Source organism: Cervus canadensis, chromosome 32 (assembly GCF_019320065.1).
Source record: "Cervus canadensis isolate Bull #8, Minnesota chromosome 32, ASM1932006v1, whole genome shotgun sequence".
NCBI classification, from domain to species: Eukaryota; Metazoa; Chordata; class Mammalia; order Artiodactyla; family Cervidae; genus Cervus; species Cervus canadensis.
Window position 1 is genome coordinate 6,828,675 of NC_057417.1, and position 17,933 is coordinate 6,846,607.

Here is a 17,933-nt window from a genome sequence, read left to right on the forward strand (position 1 = left end):
ACTGTTGCAAATAGATGAATTTTCATTTCTGAAACTCTAGTCATTCCAGGAGGTCATTGAGATATTTTTGGGACAGTTCTTTTGATGGCTATTATCATACCATGGGAAGGCCTTCCATTATGGCTCAGTGGGTAAAGACTCCACCTGCAATGCAGGAGACACAGGAGACGCAGGTTCAGTCCCTGGATCAGGAAGATCCCCTGGAGGAGGAAATGGCAACCCAGTTTACTATTCCTGCCTGAAAAATTCCACAGACAGAGGAGTCTGGCAGGCTACATCCATGGGGTCACAAAAAGCAATTAAGCACACACACATTAGACAAAGGGAAGAACCATAAAAATATTAGCCCTCCTTTGAGTCATCAGTCTTTAAGCTGGTCCAGTGGTTAAGACTCTGTGCTTCCAATGCTGGGGACGCAGGTTAAGTCCCTGGTTGGGGAACTAAGATTCCCCCATGCAGTGCGGCGCAGCTAAAAAAAAAAAAAAAAGAGGGTAAGTCTAGCACAACATTGTAAAGCAACTATACTCCAATAAAAATTAATAAAACAGTATTTGTTATATTTTATTTTTCCCAACTTTTGGTTTGCAGATTTTTGTTTTGGTGCAAAATTTTCAAACAGTGAAATAAATGCATGAATCTTAAAATGTATATTAGGCGAACCTTGATAAAGGTGTACCCCAAATCCTTATCTTAATATGGAATATTGTCACCACCTCAGAGAGCTCCTTCAAGCACCTTCCCAGTAGTTTCTGCTTTGCCCGCTGGAGGCAAATACTGTTCTGATTTTTCTATCATCAATAGTTCTTTCTGTACTAAGACTTCACAGAATTTGGGTCACGCATTGTATACTGTTTTGTCTATGATTACTTCCCTCAGTGTAATGCTTCTAAGAGCCATCCATGTTGCTTCATGTATCAGCAGGTTTTCCCCTCTTCTTGCTGAGTAGTATTCCATTATGTAGATATACCACAGTTTGCAGATGCCTTTTTCTATTGAGAGACATCTGGGATATTTTCAGTTATCAGCTATTACCAATAAAACTGTTACGAAACATTTTTTTTTGGAACAAGACCTTGTGTGAATGGATGTTTTCCTGATCCTGGGTAGATATTTGGGGATGGAATTGTTGGATCGTGGGGTCAGTATATGCTTAGTTTTCTAAGAAACTGCTAGGCTTCCCCCCACCAGTCCTTGCCACAGGAGCTGTATAAACAGTGTATCTGCAAAGTCACATTTAAGAGTTCCCATTGCCCCACGATATCATTAAGATGTGGTGGCGTCAGTTTTTGTTTGTTGGTTTCAAATTTAGTCATTCTGGTGGGAGTGAATGGTGGTCCTGGTGGTACTTCGTTTAGTTTTAATGTGTTTTCCCTGATGACTTTTGATGTTCAGCACTTTCCCTATGCTTACTGACCATTTTAATATATGGAGTTTTCAAAAAAAAAAAAATCATTGGCCTGCTGAAAAAAAAAGGGTTATTTGCTTTTTATTCTGGATAAAAGCATGGACTTCATTCAGTGAGTGCTCTGTGCTCAGGCGTGTCCGACTCTGTGACTCTGTAGCCTGCCAGGCTTCTCTGTCCATGGAATTTTCCAGGCAAGAATACTGCAGTGGGTAACCATTTCTTCCTCCAGGGGATCTTCCTGACCCAGGGATCAAACCTGGGTCTCCTGCATTGCAGGTGGATTCTTTACCACTAGCGTCACCTGGGAAGCCACGATTCCGTGAGATCAGAAGGCAATTTCTGCTCCTCCACTTCTCTGTATGGCCATAGTTAAGTCACTTTAACTCCCTGGTGTACAATTTTCTCATCTGTGAAAAGGGGATAAATACTTGAACACAGTTAATAAGGTTGTTTAGAGGATAAAGGGCTTCGCAGGTGGTGCTAGTGGTAAAGAACCCGCCTGCCACTACAGGAGACTTAAGAGACGCAGCTTCAGTCTCTGGGTCAGGAATATTCCCTGGACGGGGGCATGGCAACCCACTCCAGTATTCTTGCCTGGAGAATCCCATGGACAGAGGAGCCTGGCGGGCTGCAGTCCACGGGGTCGCAAAGAGTCGGACACGACTGAAGTGACAGAGTACGCATGCACGAGGATTAAGGGGACGTTGTGTTGAAAGGACAAGTCGCAGCGCCTGGAACACTTCAGGAGATCCACACACGGGAGCATCGCTACTGCTCTTGTTCGTAGTCGAGGTGGCAAAGCCAGAGCTTGGAACTTTGCAGGGTCTACTCTATGTTTGCAAACTGAAACTACCTCCACTACTCTTAAATGCCTTTGTGCTGATACAGCAGTGGCGAAAAGAAAAGATGCTGGAGGTGGTCCTTGAGAGGACATGGCCATGGGTTGATCCACAAACTGGACCTGGTGCATTGGATGGTCCTCACCCACTCCCCCATCCGTGAAATGTATAATCCACACATCGTTCCCGCAGTGGGAGCTGTTCCAAGGGTGTAGCCATGAGAGAGGGAGGTGCTGAAACCACCCGGATGGGGCAGTGACTGAACCCCTTAGACGTGTCTCTACACACTGCTAAGATTCTGTGGTCAGGTGCAGAGCTCTGCTTACTCCGCAGGCACCTGAGATAAGCCTTGGATGCAAGTTCCCTTGTTTATTATCATCGATCAATCTGGCTTAAAGCTCAACATTCAAAAAACTAAGATCATGGCCTCTGGTCCCATCACTTCAAGGCAAATAGAAGGGGAAAAAGTGGAAACAGTGATAGATTTTATTTTCTTGGATTCCAAAGTCACTGCAGCCATTGAATTAAAAGATGCTTGCTCCCTGGAAGGAAAGTAATGACAAACCTAGACAGCGTATTAAAAAGCAGAGACATCACTTTGCTAACAAAGGTGCGTCTGGTCCAAACTATGGTTTTTCCATAGCTTTTTCCAGTAGTTCCCGTAGTTTTTCCAGTAGTCATTTATGGATGTAAGAGCTGGACCATAGGAAGGCTGAGCACCAAAGAATCGATGCTTTAGAATTGTGGTGCTGGAGAAGACTCTTGAGAGTCCTTTGAGTTGCAAGGAGATCCGACCAGTCAATCCTAAAGGAAATCAAGGCTGAATACTCTTTGGAAGGACTGATGCTGAAGCTGGAGCTCCCATACTTTGGCCACCTGATGTGAAGAACCAACTCATTGGAAAAGACCCTGATGCTGGGAAAGATTGAGGGCAGGAGGAGAAGGAGGCAACAGAGGATGAGATAGTTGGATGGCATCACTGACTCAATGGACATGAATCTGAGAAAACTCCAAGAGACAGTGAAGGATAGAGAGGCCTGGTGAGCTGCAGTCCATGGGGTCACAAAGAGTCAGATACAACTTGGCAGCTGAACAACAACCCCCGATCTGGAGTGGTCTGCCTCTCTCTTTGGTCTTTCCTCGCCTTCTCTGGACAGGGGCCAGCTTGTGTTGCAAATGAACAGACTTGAGAGGTTTCAAGTACTTCTACAGATTTGATTCCACTTCATTCTCACCATCTGTCCTTTTAGGTGACCCATGGAATTTTCTCATTCCATTTATACTACTTAAAATATAGATCTGTCTCATTTATTGGCACCAACTCTGTGCCAAGTGTTAGGGGCTCAGTCGTGTCTGACCCCATGGGCTGTAGTCCACCAGGCTCCTCTGTCCATGGAATTCTCCAGGCAAGAATACTGGAGTGGGTTGCCATTCCTTTCTCCAGGGAATTGGCTTAAATTAATTAAAAATATTAATCTGTGTCACTTATTGGCACCAACTCTGTGCCAAAGACCATGTCAAATATTTGCCATACATTTCTAACCCTATAGCAATGCTCCAAAGAGGATTGTGCTGGTCCATTTTGCTAATTAGGAAGCTGAGACTCCAAGAGGTGAGATGTACATTAGGTGTGACTGGATGGGGTAGGGGCTATATCAGGGTCCACATATCTTCAGAGTCTACGTTTTCCCCCTCTGTCCCTTGCTGCTTGCACCTTGGTGGGAGGTGGGGGGTGGCCCCCGTTAATCTGCCCACGTTAAATTTGATTCAAATTGCTTCCTAATGAAAACTGTCCAGCCAGGATCTCAGCAAGATTCGTTACGGAGTAACTGACAGCCAGAGATTGCCAATGCAAAGTAATTAATATGGAGTAATGATGAGTGATAAGAGATGAAGATCTAAAGTGAACTATTAACTGACAATATCATTTTCTTGTCTTCTTCCTTTACGCACAGTGACAGGAAGAGAGTTGACATGGTAATTTTATAAAGCTCTCTGACACTTCCTGTTAACTCCCCTCCATTAGCGTAGTGTGATAATTGGCAAGAACAGACACTTGGGAATAGGAAACACACGCTTGGTAGATGGAGAGGTGCCTCACAAAGGCATGTGGTACCTTTGCGTCTCTCAGGGCTCAGAATCCCAAAGCAGATCCGAATGGTGCACTCAGAATGATGAGTATTTCCTTGGGTACATCTGTGAGTAGAGAATGTGCTAGAACAGCACAGACAGAGGGAACAGTGGACTTTCTTCCTCCGATCCTTTGTTCACGTTCTGGCTCCATTTGGTACACATTTCCACCTCTCTTCCGTTCGCCTCAGTGTTACCCATCCTCCAGAGCCCTCTGACTCTCCTGTAGCCAGACTTCTCCATCACATTCTTGTGTACCTTGACTTTGAATATACTCTTGGGGACAGGAGTAGACTTTAGAGTTTGTCTAAGACTGTGGGTAATGTGTGAGCAGGAGTCTCCAATTCCTAGAGAACTTCTATAACCCAAATTCCTTTACTTTTTAAAAAATTTATTTTTAATTGGAGATACAATTGCTTTACAATGTTGTGTTGGTTTCTGCCATACCACAACATGAATCAGTCACATGTACACACACACACACACACATCCCCTCCTTCTTGGACCTCCTTCCCACTTCCCACCCCATCCCACCCCTCTAGGTCATCACAGAGCACCAGGCTGAGCTCCCTGTGTTATGCGGCAACTTCCCACCAGCTCTCTATCTTACGTATGCTAATGTACATATCTCAATGCTACTCTCTCAATGCGTCCCACCCTCCCTTTCCCCATGCTGTGTCCACAAGTCCATTCTCTACGTCTGTGTTTCTATTCCTGCCGTGCAAATAGGTTCATCAGTACCTTTTTCTAAATTCCATATATATGCACTAATATACAATATTTGTTTTTCTGACTTATTTCAGAAAGAGAAGGCTCTAGGTTCATCCACCTCAGTTCAACTGACTCAAATTCTTTCCTTCCAAACTCCTTACTTTTATTTATTTTTTAAAAAATTTATTTTATTGAAGTATAGTTGATTTACAATGTTGTGTTAATTTCAGCCGTACAGCAAAGTGATTCTGTTACACACACATATATATTTTTTTCATATTTTTTTTTCCATTTGGACTGATCACAGGATTTTTTTTTTTTTTAAATAAAAAAATTTTTTTTGCTACACTGTGTGACTTGCAGGATCTCAGTTCCCTGACCAGGGATTGAACCTGGGTCCTGGCAGCGAAAGCATGGAATCCTAACCACTGGACTACCAGGGAATTCCCTGCATGCATGCTAAGTCACTTCAGCCGAGTCTGACTCTTTGTGACCCTATGACTGTAGCCCACCAGGCTCCTCTGTCCATGGGATTCTCCAGGCAAGAAGACTGGAGAGAATCGCCATTCCCTTCTCCAGGGCATCTTCCCGACCCAGGGATTGAACCTGAGTCTCTTGCGTCTCCTGCAGTGCAGGCAGATTCTTTCCTGCTAAGCCACCAGGGAAGCCCGAGGAATTCCCTACAGGATATTGAATGTAGTTCCCTGTGCTTCACATAGGACTCTGTTATTTATCCATCTTATGTATACTAGTTTGGATCTGCTAATCCCTAACTCCCAATCCACCCCCCAATTCCTCACTTTTATAGAGGGGAATCTGAGCCCAGAGAGGCTCCAGGGATCCCAATGAATGGAGCTAAAGTTTGCTGAGTCAATGGAGTTGTTTCTTGATTCAAAATCTTTGCCTGGGATCCCCATATTGCCAATAGAAACAACAGAGTTATATGGGATGAATTGAATAGTGTTCTCTCTCCCTGCCCCCTGCCCCATTGATATCTTGAAGTCGTAACACCCTCAGTAACTCAGGTGTGAGTACATGTGGAGTGGCGTCTTCACAGATGGATGGGCCCTCATCCGATCTGACTCATGTCCTTAGAAGGAAATGTAACAGAGCGGGACCTGATGGGGCCCTTCCTGGGGACAGGCCTTCCCCCATGTCCTCTGCTTAGTTCCTCTCTGAACTACTTAGATGATAGTACTTGAGGCACATTTACTGAGTTGTTTTGCAGGTGTGAACTCCCCACTCCCATCTCCACAACAAATGGAAGATGTTAGCTACTTGTTGACCCCGAGCATACAGCCCCAGGCCTCCAGGAACCTAAGGACTGAGAACCTGAACCCCTGTGTCATCACCATCAGCCAGTTAGGGAATCCCGCACAAGCCGATCACAGTTCCAGTGACCACCGCCCCCACCCCACCCCAACCTCGTTTTTAAAATGCTTTGCTGAAACTCTTCAGGCAGTTCAGGGTTATTTGGGTTTGAGCCATCCATCTCGTTGCCTGACCCTGCAGTTAACCTTTCTCTGCTCCAAATGTCGACGTTTCAGTTTATTTGGCCTCACCGTGTGTCTGGCACATGAACTTGTGTTAACAGGAATAAGGAAATAAGAGGAAATTTGGACAGAGACACAAACGGGAAGATACAGGGAGAAGACGGTTCCCTACAGGCCAGGGAAGAGGTCTGGAACAAATCCTTCCTTTATGACCAGCCCTGCAGGCAACTTGATCTTGGACTTCCAGCTTTTGGAGAAAATAGGTATTTGTGGCTTAAGCCACGTAGTCTGTGGTACTGTATTATAGCACCTTAGCAAACTAATACAACAGTAATATTATTTCAGTAAATACGAATACTTCTGCTACTCTTAATAGCATTCTCTTAACTTTTTTTATTGGACTAGAGTTGATTCACTATATTGTGTTAATTTCAGGTGTATAGCCAAGTGAATCAGTTTATATATATATATATACACACTCTTTTTTTTTTTTTTCTTTTTAAGATCCTTTTCCCATATTGGCCATTATAGAGTAGTGGGTACAGTTCCTTGTGCTATACAGCCAGCTGTTATTGGTGATCTATTTTTTTTTTTAACTTTTTTTTTTGCTACTTTATTTTTTAACTGAAGGATAATTGCTTTACAGAATTTTGTTATTTTCCGTCAAACATCAACAAGAATCAGCCGTAGGTACACCCATGTCCCCTCTCTCCCCAACCTCCCTCCCGTCTCCCTGTCCATCCCACACTTCTGGATTGTCTCACAGCCCCTGTTTGAGTTCTGAGCCATACAGAGAATTCCCATTGGCTCTCTACTTGACATACGGTAGTGTGAGTTTCCAAGTTACTCTCCCCATACATTCCACCCTCTCCCTCCTCCCCTCCCCTCCTCCCTCCCCGCCCCCCGCCCTGCTGTGCCCATAGGCCTGTTCTCTATGTCTGTTTCTCCATTGCTGCCCTCCAAATAAATTCATCAGTACCATCTTTCTAGTTTTTTTTGACTTTTTATTTTATATTGGAGTACAGCCAATTAACAATGCTGTGACAGTTTCAGGTGGGCAGCAAAGGGGCCCAGCCATACATAAAAATGTATCCATTTTCCCCCAACTCCTTTCCCATCTGCCACCTAACACTGAGCAGGGTTCCTTGTGCCATACAGTAGGGCCTTGTTGGTGATCCATTTTATTCGGTATATAGATAGCATCACCAACTCAAGGACATGAATTTGAGCAAACTCCAGGAGATAGTGGAGGACAGAGGAGCTTAGAGTCCATGGGGTCTCAAAGTCAGACACGACAGCCACTGAACAACAATGCAGTAGTGTGCATCTGTCATCCCAAACTCCCAATTTATCCCTCCCCCACTGTATCCCCTGGTAACCACAAGTTTATTTTGTATATTTGTGACTCTACTTCGGCTTTGTAAATAAGGTCATTTATACCCCCTCCTTTTTTAAGATTCCGCATATAAGCCATATCATATGATATTTATCTTTCTCTAACTTCCTTCACTCAGTATGACAATCTCTAATTCCATCCATGTTGCTGCAAATGGCATTATTTTGTTCTTTTTTCATGACTGAGCAATAGTTAATAGCATTATCTTTTGGGGACTGGCTATATTATACATGTGGGCCGCTGTGTTATACACATTAGCCCATTTATTCATAGTTTCTTCTCTTGATGGCAGCCCAGGTTTCTCTGGTCCTAAAAGTAGAATATTATTGTGGACCAGCCACAGCAGATGAATGACAGGAGGCGAATTAGATGAGTCACGGGGCGAGGCTGAGCCCCGACATCTGTTTGGGGGAGAAGGAGAGGATAGGACAGAAGGACTATTTTTAATCAGGTGGCTTGACACTTGAAGAGATTGGATCCTAGCTCAGAGCACTGTGATTGTATTTCTGCCAAGACCTGGAACATATGGGTGAGTGAGGCAGTCTTTCTGTGTTTTTCCAGACTCCCAAACATTTCCAGGAAACCCTAGAGGCTACTATATGTGTGACTGACTAGTTCCTTCCTTCCCTCATTCATTCACTGAAATAAACGTTTAGAACAGCATTGCAGTGTCGTTGAAAGAGCATACCTTTGGATTAAAATCTTGGCTCTGCTGTAGGCTAGCCATGTGACCTTGGTCAAACCACTTAACCTCTCTGAACCTCAGTTGGGGTGAATTGAGGTGGCCTGTTCCCATCATTGTCAGGGATCTTAGGTAGGGCTAAGAAGACAGAAACCCATAGGACTTGCCAATTTTGAATTCCTCAGTCCTTGGTGAAAATAGATATATTGTCAAAGTAGTAAATGTCTGCAAAATTTTATATAAATTGAACTCCCTTCCATGTTGCACTATCTCTTCTTCTTCCTTCCCTCCTTCCTTTCCTCCCTCCCTCTCTCATCCCTCCCTCCTCACTTGACTTCTCTCCTTTTCTGCAACTAGCCTTTTTAACAATCTGCTTCCTGTAATGGCTTGAATTATGTCTTTTCCAAAAGCTGCCTTGAAGTCTCACCCCTGGTACCTATGAACGTGACCACCTTTGGAAATGGGATCTTTGTGGATGTAATTAAGATATGTTAAGTCTCTGGTGGCTCAGTGGTAAAGAATCTGCCTGCAATGCAGGAGATGCAGGTTTGATCCCTGCTTTGGGAAGATTCCCTGGAGGAGTGCACGGCAACCCACTTCAATATTCTTGCCTGAAAAGTCCCATGGACAGAGGACCTGACAGGCTATAGTCCATGGAGTCACAAAGAGTTGGACATGACTGAAACGACTGAGCACAGAAGTCAGGTTGGAGTAGGGTGGACCCTTAATTTGACATGACCAGCATCCTTATGGCCCGGAGAAGGGAAGGGCAACCCACGCTAATATTCTTGCCTTGAGAATCCTATGGACCGAGGAACCTGGCGGGCTGCAGTCCATGGAGTCACAAAGAGCTGGAAATGACTGAAGGGGTGTAGCACAGTGTCTTTATGGGCTTCCCCTGTGGCTCAGTGGTAAATCTGCCTGCAATGCAGGAGATGGGGGTTCGATCCCTGGGTCAGGAAGATCCCCTGGAGAGGGAAATGGCAACCGACTCCAGTATTCTTGCCTGGGAAGTCCCTTGGATGGAGGAGCCTGGAGGGCTAGAGTCCATGGGATTGCAAAAGAGTTGGACATGATTTAGAGACTAAACAACAACAAGCGCCCTGATAAGGAGAGAAGCAGAGACACAGAGACAGACATACACAGGAAGGAGGATGCCATGTTACAATGGGGGCAGAGATAGGAGTTTTATGGCTTCAAGCCAAGGAATGCCAAGGATTGCTGGCAACCACTCAGAGCTAGAAAGATAGCATGACCCTGCTGATACCTTGACATCAGACTTCTGGCCTCCAGAACTGTGAAAGGATACATTCCTATCGTTTGAAATCACAGAGTTTGTATTACTTTGTTATGGCTGTTTAGTTGCCCAGTCATGTCTGACTCTTGTGACCTCATGCTCCAGGCTTCTTCTGTCCATAGGATTTCCCAGGCAGGAATACTGGAGTGGGTTGCCATTTCCTTCTCCAGGGAATCTTCCTGACCCAGGGAGCAAACCCATGTCTCCTGCATTGGCAGGCAAGTTCTTTACCACTGAGACACCAGTAACCTTAGGAAATTAACACACTCCCCTCAGGCAGAATTTTACCCACACAATGCTGATGTTGGGGTCTTGGCTTGCCTGCCATCTTGGTTCTGGAGTTGGTCTCTTACTTACCTGCTTTATCACCACCTCAAAACTTTCCTACCATTAAGACTGTCTTCACAAGGCCTAGAGGAGAACTTTCCAATGGGCCACTATGATGGTGCCTTGCTCCAGGGCTGGAGGATATTAACAAACCAGGGAAAAGATGCTCTGAGGGACACTTTCTAATGAGATGCTTCAACGAAAGAGCTACCATAAGGAAAAGACAGCTCAATGCTTCCTTATGTGTGTGTGGCATTGCTTGACCCTGGGGTGGAGGAAATTTACTCCTAAGCCTTCCTTCTCTAAAGTTCACAAAAGTCATCTTTTGGCGCCTCTCCTGGTTTGGCTTCCTGTCCAAAGCCAGCCAGGCCTCAGGCAGGCCTGATTCCAAATCGTTAGTGGGACAAGGCAAGGTTGTACCTTGTCTCGAGTCTTATTTATTAGCACATTACGACCACTAATCACAATTAAAAATAACGATGCCATCAAGATTATTCAAATCAGGGACAACCAATTTCAACTACCATTACTTGCAGATGGAATTACGGGTCCTGCTCTCTCTTCGGCACTTTTAAAGGACTCCTCTCTTTCCATTATTCCTCTATCCCCCATCAGACCCTTGAATTATACTGGGAATTAACTTAATATGTAAAGTCACTTCTAAATGAACCCAGTTCTACTCCTCTGCCTTTGCCGGTTCCCACAGCTCCCTTGGTAGCCTTCAAATGTCAAGGCAGGGCATTCTGGCCCAACACCTGGCATTGTTCATGTAAACAATATTTTTTTTCCCCAGGTAGATGTTTCTTGGGGTGAGTCAGTGTTTTGATCGTCTGGGTCATTTACATGGAAATGGCATTTTTTACTTGGTCCTTGTAATATGTAGGATGCTCATTCTTAAAGCAGTCAGGGTTTTCCCATATTATCAGACAGAACAGTCCTCCCCTCCTCCTTCTCCTTTCTCTCCGGGTCACTGGGGGGTGGTGGTGGGGGACCTCAAGGGAAACTTCTCTACAGACATGAAGATTTAACTGCGATGTGAATCATGGGAAGAAAGCAGCTTGTAAGGAATTTGAAAATTGCATTTAAGACAGAAGGAGGAACAAGGGAAAAATGCACGAGGTGGGAACGCCCTTGAAGTGTTTGAGGAGCAGAGAGAAGGCTGGTGAGGCTGGGGCATGGTGAGAATGTTGGGACAGGGGTGGGGGTAGAAGCCCCAGTCAGAGGGGCAGGCAAGGCAGAGGGAGCAGGACTTTGTAGGCCCGAAACGAACTCTTTTTTTTTTTTTTTTTAATTTTAAGGCATAGTAAGTTTGATCCCTGAGTTGGGAAGATCCCTGGAGGAGGAAATGACAACCCACTGCAATATTCTTGCCTGGGAAATCCCATGGACAGAGGAGCCTGGTGGCCTATAGTCCACAGGGTCACGAGCTCTATAGTCCGCATGGCTGTGAGCTCTATAGTCCAGGGGGGTCTCGAGAGTCAACACAACTGAGCACGTGATGGATGACGATGGCTGATAGTTGCGTTACCATGTTGTGTTAATTTTTGCTGTCTGATGGAATGAGTCAGCTGTGTGTATACACATATCCCCTCCCTCTTGGACCACCTTCCCCTCTCTAGGTTGTCAAAGAGCACCGAGCTGGGCTTCCTGTGCTACACAGCAGCTTCCCACTAGCCATCTATTTCACATGGTAGGGTACATATGTCAATCTAGATCTCTCTGTTCATCCCACCCTCTCCTTCCCCCACTGGGTCTACTTCTCCATTCTCTACGTCTGCGTCTCTATTCTTGCCCTGCATTTAAGGTTCATCTGTACCACTTTTCTAGATTCCACATATATGCATTAATATACATTCTTTCTCTTTCTGACTTGTTTCACTCCGTATGACAGCCTCCACGTCCATCTATGTCTCTACAAATGACCCAATATCATTCCTTTCTATGAGTAATATTCCGTTGTATATGTGTACCACATCTTCTCTATCCATCCCTCTGTTGATGGACATTCAGGTTGCTTCCATGTCTTGGCTATTATATAATAAATAGTGCTGCTATGGACATTGATATTGGTTCCTGGAATACACAGTGCTGGGTGGTTCCTGGTCTAAAAACGGACACGCAGGGGTCTCCCTTCCTACTGATGAGCACAGTGGAGGACAAGTGTCCCCTGGGGGCAGGGAGGAGTATTCTGAGATGGTCACTCTGGCTTCTTCCCCTCACTCCCATCAGTCGCTTACCAGGTCCGTTACTGGACAGCAGCAGTGGGTCCTGCTCCCATCCTTCTCTCCATACTCAGCACCACTGCCTTAGCTCTGGTCCCTCAAATAGGGCTGCCACACTGGCTTCCTTCTGGCCCCGTCTCCTTCAGCCTACAGTTAAAAGTTATTCCTCATGCTGCCCAGAGCAGCAGAAGCTCAGACAGTAGGTGCCTACCTACAGCAGAACGGAATCCACTCTGTCGACTCAAGACAAAAGTCACAACCTCAAAGTTGAGAGTTGTGGTTTATTTGGTGTGAAGTTTTAGGACTTCAAGCATGGGAGACAGCATCTTAAGTGACCCTGAGAGATCTTCTCTGAGGAGGTAGGTCACACGGAGGAGTCGCATTATTTAGAAACTTGCAACAAAGGGCAGGTAAAGAGATTACATTATTTAGAAACTTGCAACAAAGGGCAGGTCTGAACATAAATAGATTATTGTGAATTAAAGAAAACCAGATTTTCCAAGTTAAGGAATTTAGCGCTTTTCTCTGTGTGGAAAGATGCAGGAGTCTGGGCTCACTCAATAGGCATCTCCGCTATCTGGGGCCAGCATCCTGTGTTTTCCCTCAGTGCTCACTGTAGGGAGTGGCTGCAGCCTGATGGCTGCTGGATAGCAGGTATTGTTCTCCTTCCTGGTTGCCCTGGAGGGCTGGAAGCTTCTGATGATTTGTGGCATCCTTGTGGCAGGAAATGCTCCATTTCTGAACTCTGAGTTGGTATTTCAGGGCCACTGATATTGGAACATATCCGTCTTCATTAAATCCTACCTCCCTCTGTACACACACACTCTCCCCTCCCTTAGAAAGCATCATGTTTAACAGGAGCCCAACAAACATAAAGGAAATCAGTCATGAATATTCATTGGAAGGACTGATGCTGAAGCTGAAACTCCAATACTTTGACCACCTGATGCAAAAACTGACTCGTTGGAAAAGACCCTGATGCCAGGAAAGATTGAAGGCAGGAGGACAAGGGGATGACAGAGGATTAGATGGTTGGATGGCTTAATGGACATGAGTTTGAGCAAGCTCCAGGAGTTGGTAATGGGACCTGGTAATGGGAAGCTGGCGTGCTGCAGTCCATGGGGTCGCAAAGAGTCAGACAGGACTGAGTGACTGAACTGAACTGAATAAACTTTTGTTGAATGAATGAATGATGTCATCAGTGGGAGTAATGGATGCAGCTATGTGACAGTCCTTCTGAGAATTTGCCCTTGTGGTTATTTCTAAGACAGAATCTAAGCAAGAAGAGGCCACCTCTGTCTGACTTTGCCCTAATTCTTTCATTCTTCCTTTTTTTTGGAATCAAATAGATTTTGAACACTTTCTCTATAGCAAGTGCTGGACTGGACTGCAGAAACCCAGCAAACAAGACAGAGTTGGTGCCTGGCTTCAAACAACTTCAAACTTGGGGGCTTATTTTGGAGGTTCTTTTAAAAAATATTTTTTATTTTATTTTAATTGTTTGTCTGTGCTGGGTCTTAGTTGTAGCATGTGGGATCTTTAGTTGCCCCATGAAAACTCTTAGTTGTGGTGTGTGGGATCTAGTTCCCTGACCAATTAAACCCCAGCCCTCTGCTTTGGGACATAGGAGTCTTAACTACTGGACCACCAGGGAAGTCCCTGGGGGTTGGTTTTTATTCACTATTGTATCTCCAGGGGCTATCACAGTTTTGGGCATTCAATAAATACGCTAAATAAAATTAAAAAGGAAACAGTTTCAGGACATACACACACCCGAGTGGGCTTATACAGAAAAGGCAAATGGTCTTGCACCTAGAGAAGGAGTTAGGGTTTTTTCGGAGGAGAATGAGGCAGGTCCAGGGACACAGGGGTGGAGGCAACAGGGCCATTGCATTTGAGTGGCAGGATCTGCCTCCATTCAAGTCTCATTTCTAGCATGACATCATCTTTAAAAATATATATATAGTTTTTTAGTAAACTTATGTGGTAAAAGTCACATAAAGTAAAACATACTATTTTAACCATATTTAACTACAGTTCAGTGGTACGAAGTATATTCACAGTGTTGGGAAACTCTCACCATCATCCATCCCCTGAATTTGTCACCTTCCTAAACTGAAACTCTGTCCCCTTTAAACACTAGCTCCCCATTCCCCCTACCCCCACACCCAGGCTCCCGGCATCTACCAATATACTTTCTCACTCTATGAAGTTGACTCTTCTAGGTCCCTTGTATAAGTGGAATCAGTATTTCTAGCATGACGTCATCTTTGACAGTCGTTTAAATTTCTGTACGCCTCCTTTTCTGCACTAGGAAAGTGGGGATGATAACAGAATTAGCCTCATTGGCTTTGCGTGATAACTCAATGAGTTAATCCAAAGATTCTGGCATCAAGGGAACCATTTAGTGTTAACATTAACATTTAATGTTAAATGTTGTTGTTGTTGTTTAGTCACTAAGTTGTGTCCGATTCTTTTGTGACCCCCCCATGGACTTTAGCCCCCCAGGCTCCTCTATCCATGGGATTTCCCAAGCAAGAATACTAGAGTGAGTTGCCATTTTCTTCTCCAGGGGATCCTCCTGACCCAGGAATCGAACTCACGTCTCCCACTCGGCAGGCAGATTATTTACAATTGAGCCACCAGGGAAGCGTCTTGTTAATTGTTAGGTTATTATAATTAAGAGTAGAGGCTTAAAATGATATGCTGAGCTTGGGAATGGCAGACAGTGGAGTGTGTTTATACAGGGTGACATTAGGGGGTGCTTTTGAATTATTGTGCTGGAGAAGACTCTTGAGGGCTCCTTGGACTGCAAGGAGATCAAACCAGTCAATCCTAAAGGAATTTAACTCTAAATATTTATTGGAAGGACTGATGCTGAAGCTCCAATACTTTGGCCACCTGATATGAAAACTGACTTGTTGGAAAAGACCCTGATGCTGGGAAAGATTGAAGCAAAAGGAGAAAATGGTGGCAGAGGAAGAGATGGTTAAATAGCATCACTGACTCAATGGATATGAATTTGAGCAAACTCTGGGAGACAGTGAAGGACAGGGAATTCTGGTGTGCTGCAATCCATGGGGTTGCAAAGAGTCGGACACAACTTAGCAACTGAACAACAGCAATGACAATTAGGGGGTGAGGTTGAACAGTCAGCAGGGGTCAGGCTATCATGTTTCCCATGCCAGGGGACTTGGTTGGCCTTAGTGGGGAACCAGTGAGGATGACAAATGGTGGAGTGATGTGGTTGTGTATGTCCACATGAGAAGTGGGGGCTGTCTTACCCTACGCAGTGGTAACAGGGATTCTTTGAGGAGAAGGAAAGGGATTAGGGAAGGAAGGAGGGAAAAAAACTTAGAAAAGACAAAGGAAACTAGTGGATGGGGAAGAGGAAGAGGAGAGGAAAGGCAAGAAAATTGGTGGAAGCATCAGTTTGGTGCCAGGATTCAGGGTTTGCATCTAGATTATCTGGCATCTCAGGGTGGGTACCAGGGTTGGAGAAGGGGCAAGGGGTGTTGTCATGGTGATTTACAGGTCTTCAGCTCATCTCCTGGTTGAGTGGGAGGGGTGAACTCTCAGCGTTTCCTAGACCTCGCTGTCAGGATCTGCGGGTGAGCACCTGTCCTGGGACACACCTGAGGCTACAGGCTGCCTGTGTTAATTATGAGGGGCCAAAGCTCAGAGCAACTTGTCCTGGGATGTGCTTTGTAGCCTATGGACATCTAGCTGATCTTGCAGGCGTGTGTCCCTGCAGATGCCAAAGTCAGGCTGATCATCACAGCCCCATCACCTTTTCCTTCTGGCAGTAAATCCGAGGACATTTTTCTAGCTTTATTTTTTTTTTAAGTAGCTTTATGAGCCTGTTAATAAAAGGAAAACTTGCTCCTCGCCTGATTGTCACTCAGCCTTGGTTTGTCTCTTGCTCCTCCCACTCGCCCCCTTCCGGGTAACTCATTGGAAACAATGCTGGCTTCTCTCTCCCCGCACATAAAAAGGTTTATAGATCTCCAGTTCCCTACAACTCAGCCCAAGGTAGCTCTCGCTTGACAGTCTTCAGAAATCAACGCTGCTCCCCCTTCAACCAAGCTGCCGGTCCTTGCAAGGTCAGGCTTTGCTCCAGGAAGGAGCCAAGTGTTTGAATCACACTGGCGCGGGGTGAGGGGTGAGGGGAGGGGGACGGCAGGGGAAGGGAGGAGCTGCCTGTCCCCCCTGACTCCCAGCTGGGATGTTTCTCCTTCAGATAACACCTCTGTCTTGGAGAGGCTTTGAAACTGTTGACAGCACTGACAAGAAGTTTACAGTTGTCAAACAGGCTGTGTTCCCCGCTGAGCTGCAAGCCAGGGACATGGATGTGAGAAAAGGGTCTGGGATACTGGTTCTCCCCATCCACTCTCCATTGTATTTTCGTGAAAGATTATGGGGAGGATGACTTTTTTTGTATCCATGCTGCCTGCCTGGTGACGAGTCCAGTGGCCATGATAGGTAGCCATTGGATAGGTCCATACTCCATACAGTACAAAGGTCTGTATAGTCAAAGCTATGGTTTTTTCAGTAGTCATGTATGGATGTGAGAGGTGGACCATAAAGCGGGCTGAGAGCCAAAGAATTGATGCTTTCAAACTGTGATGCTGGAGAAGACTCTTGAGAGTCCCTTGGACCGCAAGGAGATCAAACTAGTCCATCCTAAAGGAAATCAGTCCTGAATATTCATTGGAAAGACTGATGCTGAAGCTGAAACTCCAATACTTTGGCCACCTGATGCGAAGAACTGACTCATTGGAAAAGACCCTGATGCCGGGAAAGATTGAAGGCGGGAGGCGAAGGGGACGACAGAGGATGAGATGGTTCGATGTCATCACCGACTCAATGAACATGAATTTGAGTCAACTTTGGGAGATGGTGAAGGACGGGGAAGGCTGGTGTGCTGCAGTCCGTGGGGTCACAAAGAGCTGGACCTAGCAACTGAGCAACCACGACTGTGCGGTAAGAACTGGCCTAAAACTGGGGTTTGCAGCCTGCGCATTGTTTGAATTTGGAATGTAGCGTTCTTTGTTGCGGAGGCCTTTCCCGTGCACTGTAGGATGCCTAGTGCATCTCTGGCCTCCACCCACTAGATGGCAGTAAGACACCCACCTCCAGTCGTGACAACCCAGGGTATCCTCAGACGTTGCCAAAGGAACCAGCCGAGGACCACTGGTTTAACTCACACATTCTTTATTTCCTTAAGATTTTGTTTTGAATCTTTATTGAATTTCTTACAACATTGCGTCTGTTTTATGGGTTTTTTTTCTTTTTGACTTTGAAGCGTGTGGGGTCTTCGCTGCCTGACCAGGGGTCAAACCTGCACCCCCTGCAGTGGAAGGCAATGTCTTAACCCTTGGACAGCCAAGGAAGTCACTAAATTACACGTTCTTGACGGGAGAGATCTGGT

The 17,933-nt window shown here is 45.4% G+C and overlaps 1 non-coding gene across 1 annotated transcript; it reads right to left on the minus strand.

Moving 5' to 3' along the window:
* Positions 1–5,456: 5,456 nt before the first annotated feature.
* On the minus strand, positions 5,457–5,528 carry TRNAR-UCG. The gene has a single exon. It is a non-coding gene; the product is annotated as a tRNA-Arg (tRNA).
* Between the last annotated feature and the right edge of the window lie 12,405 nt (positions 5,529–17,933).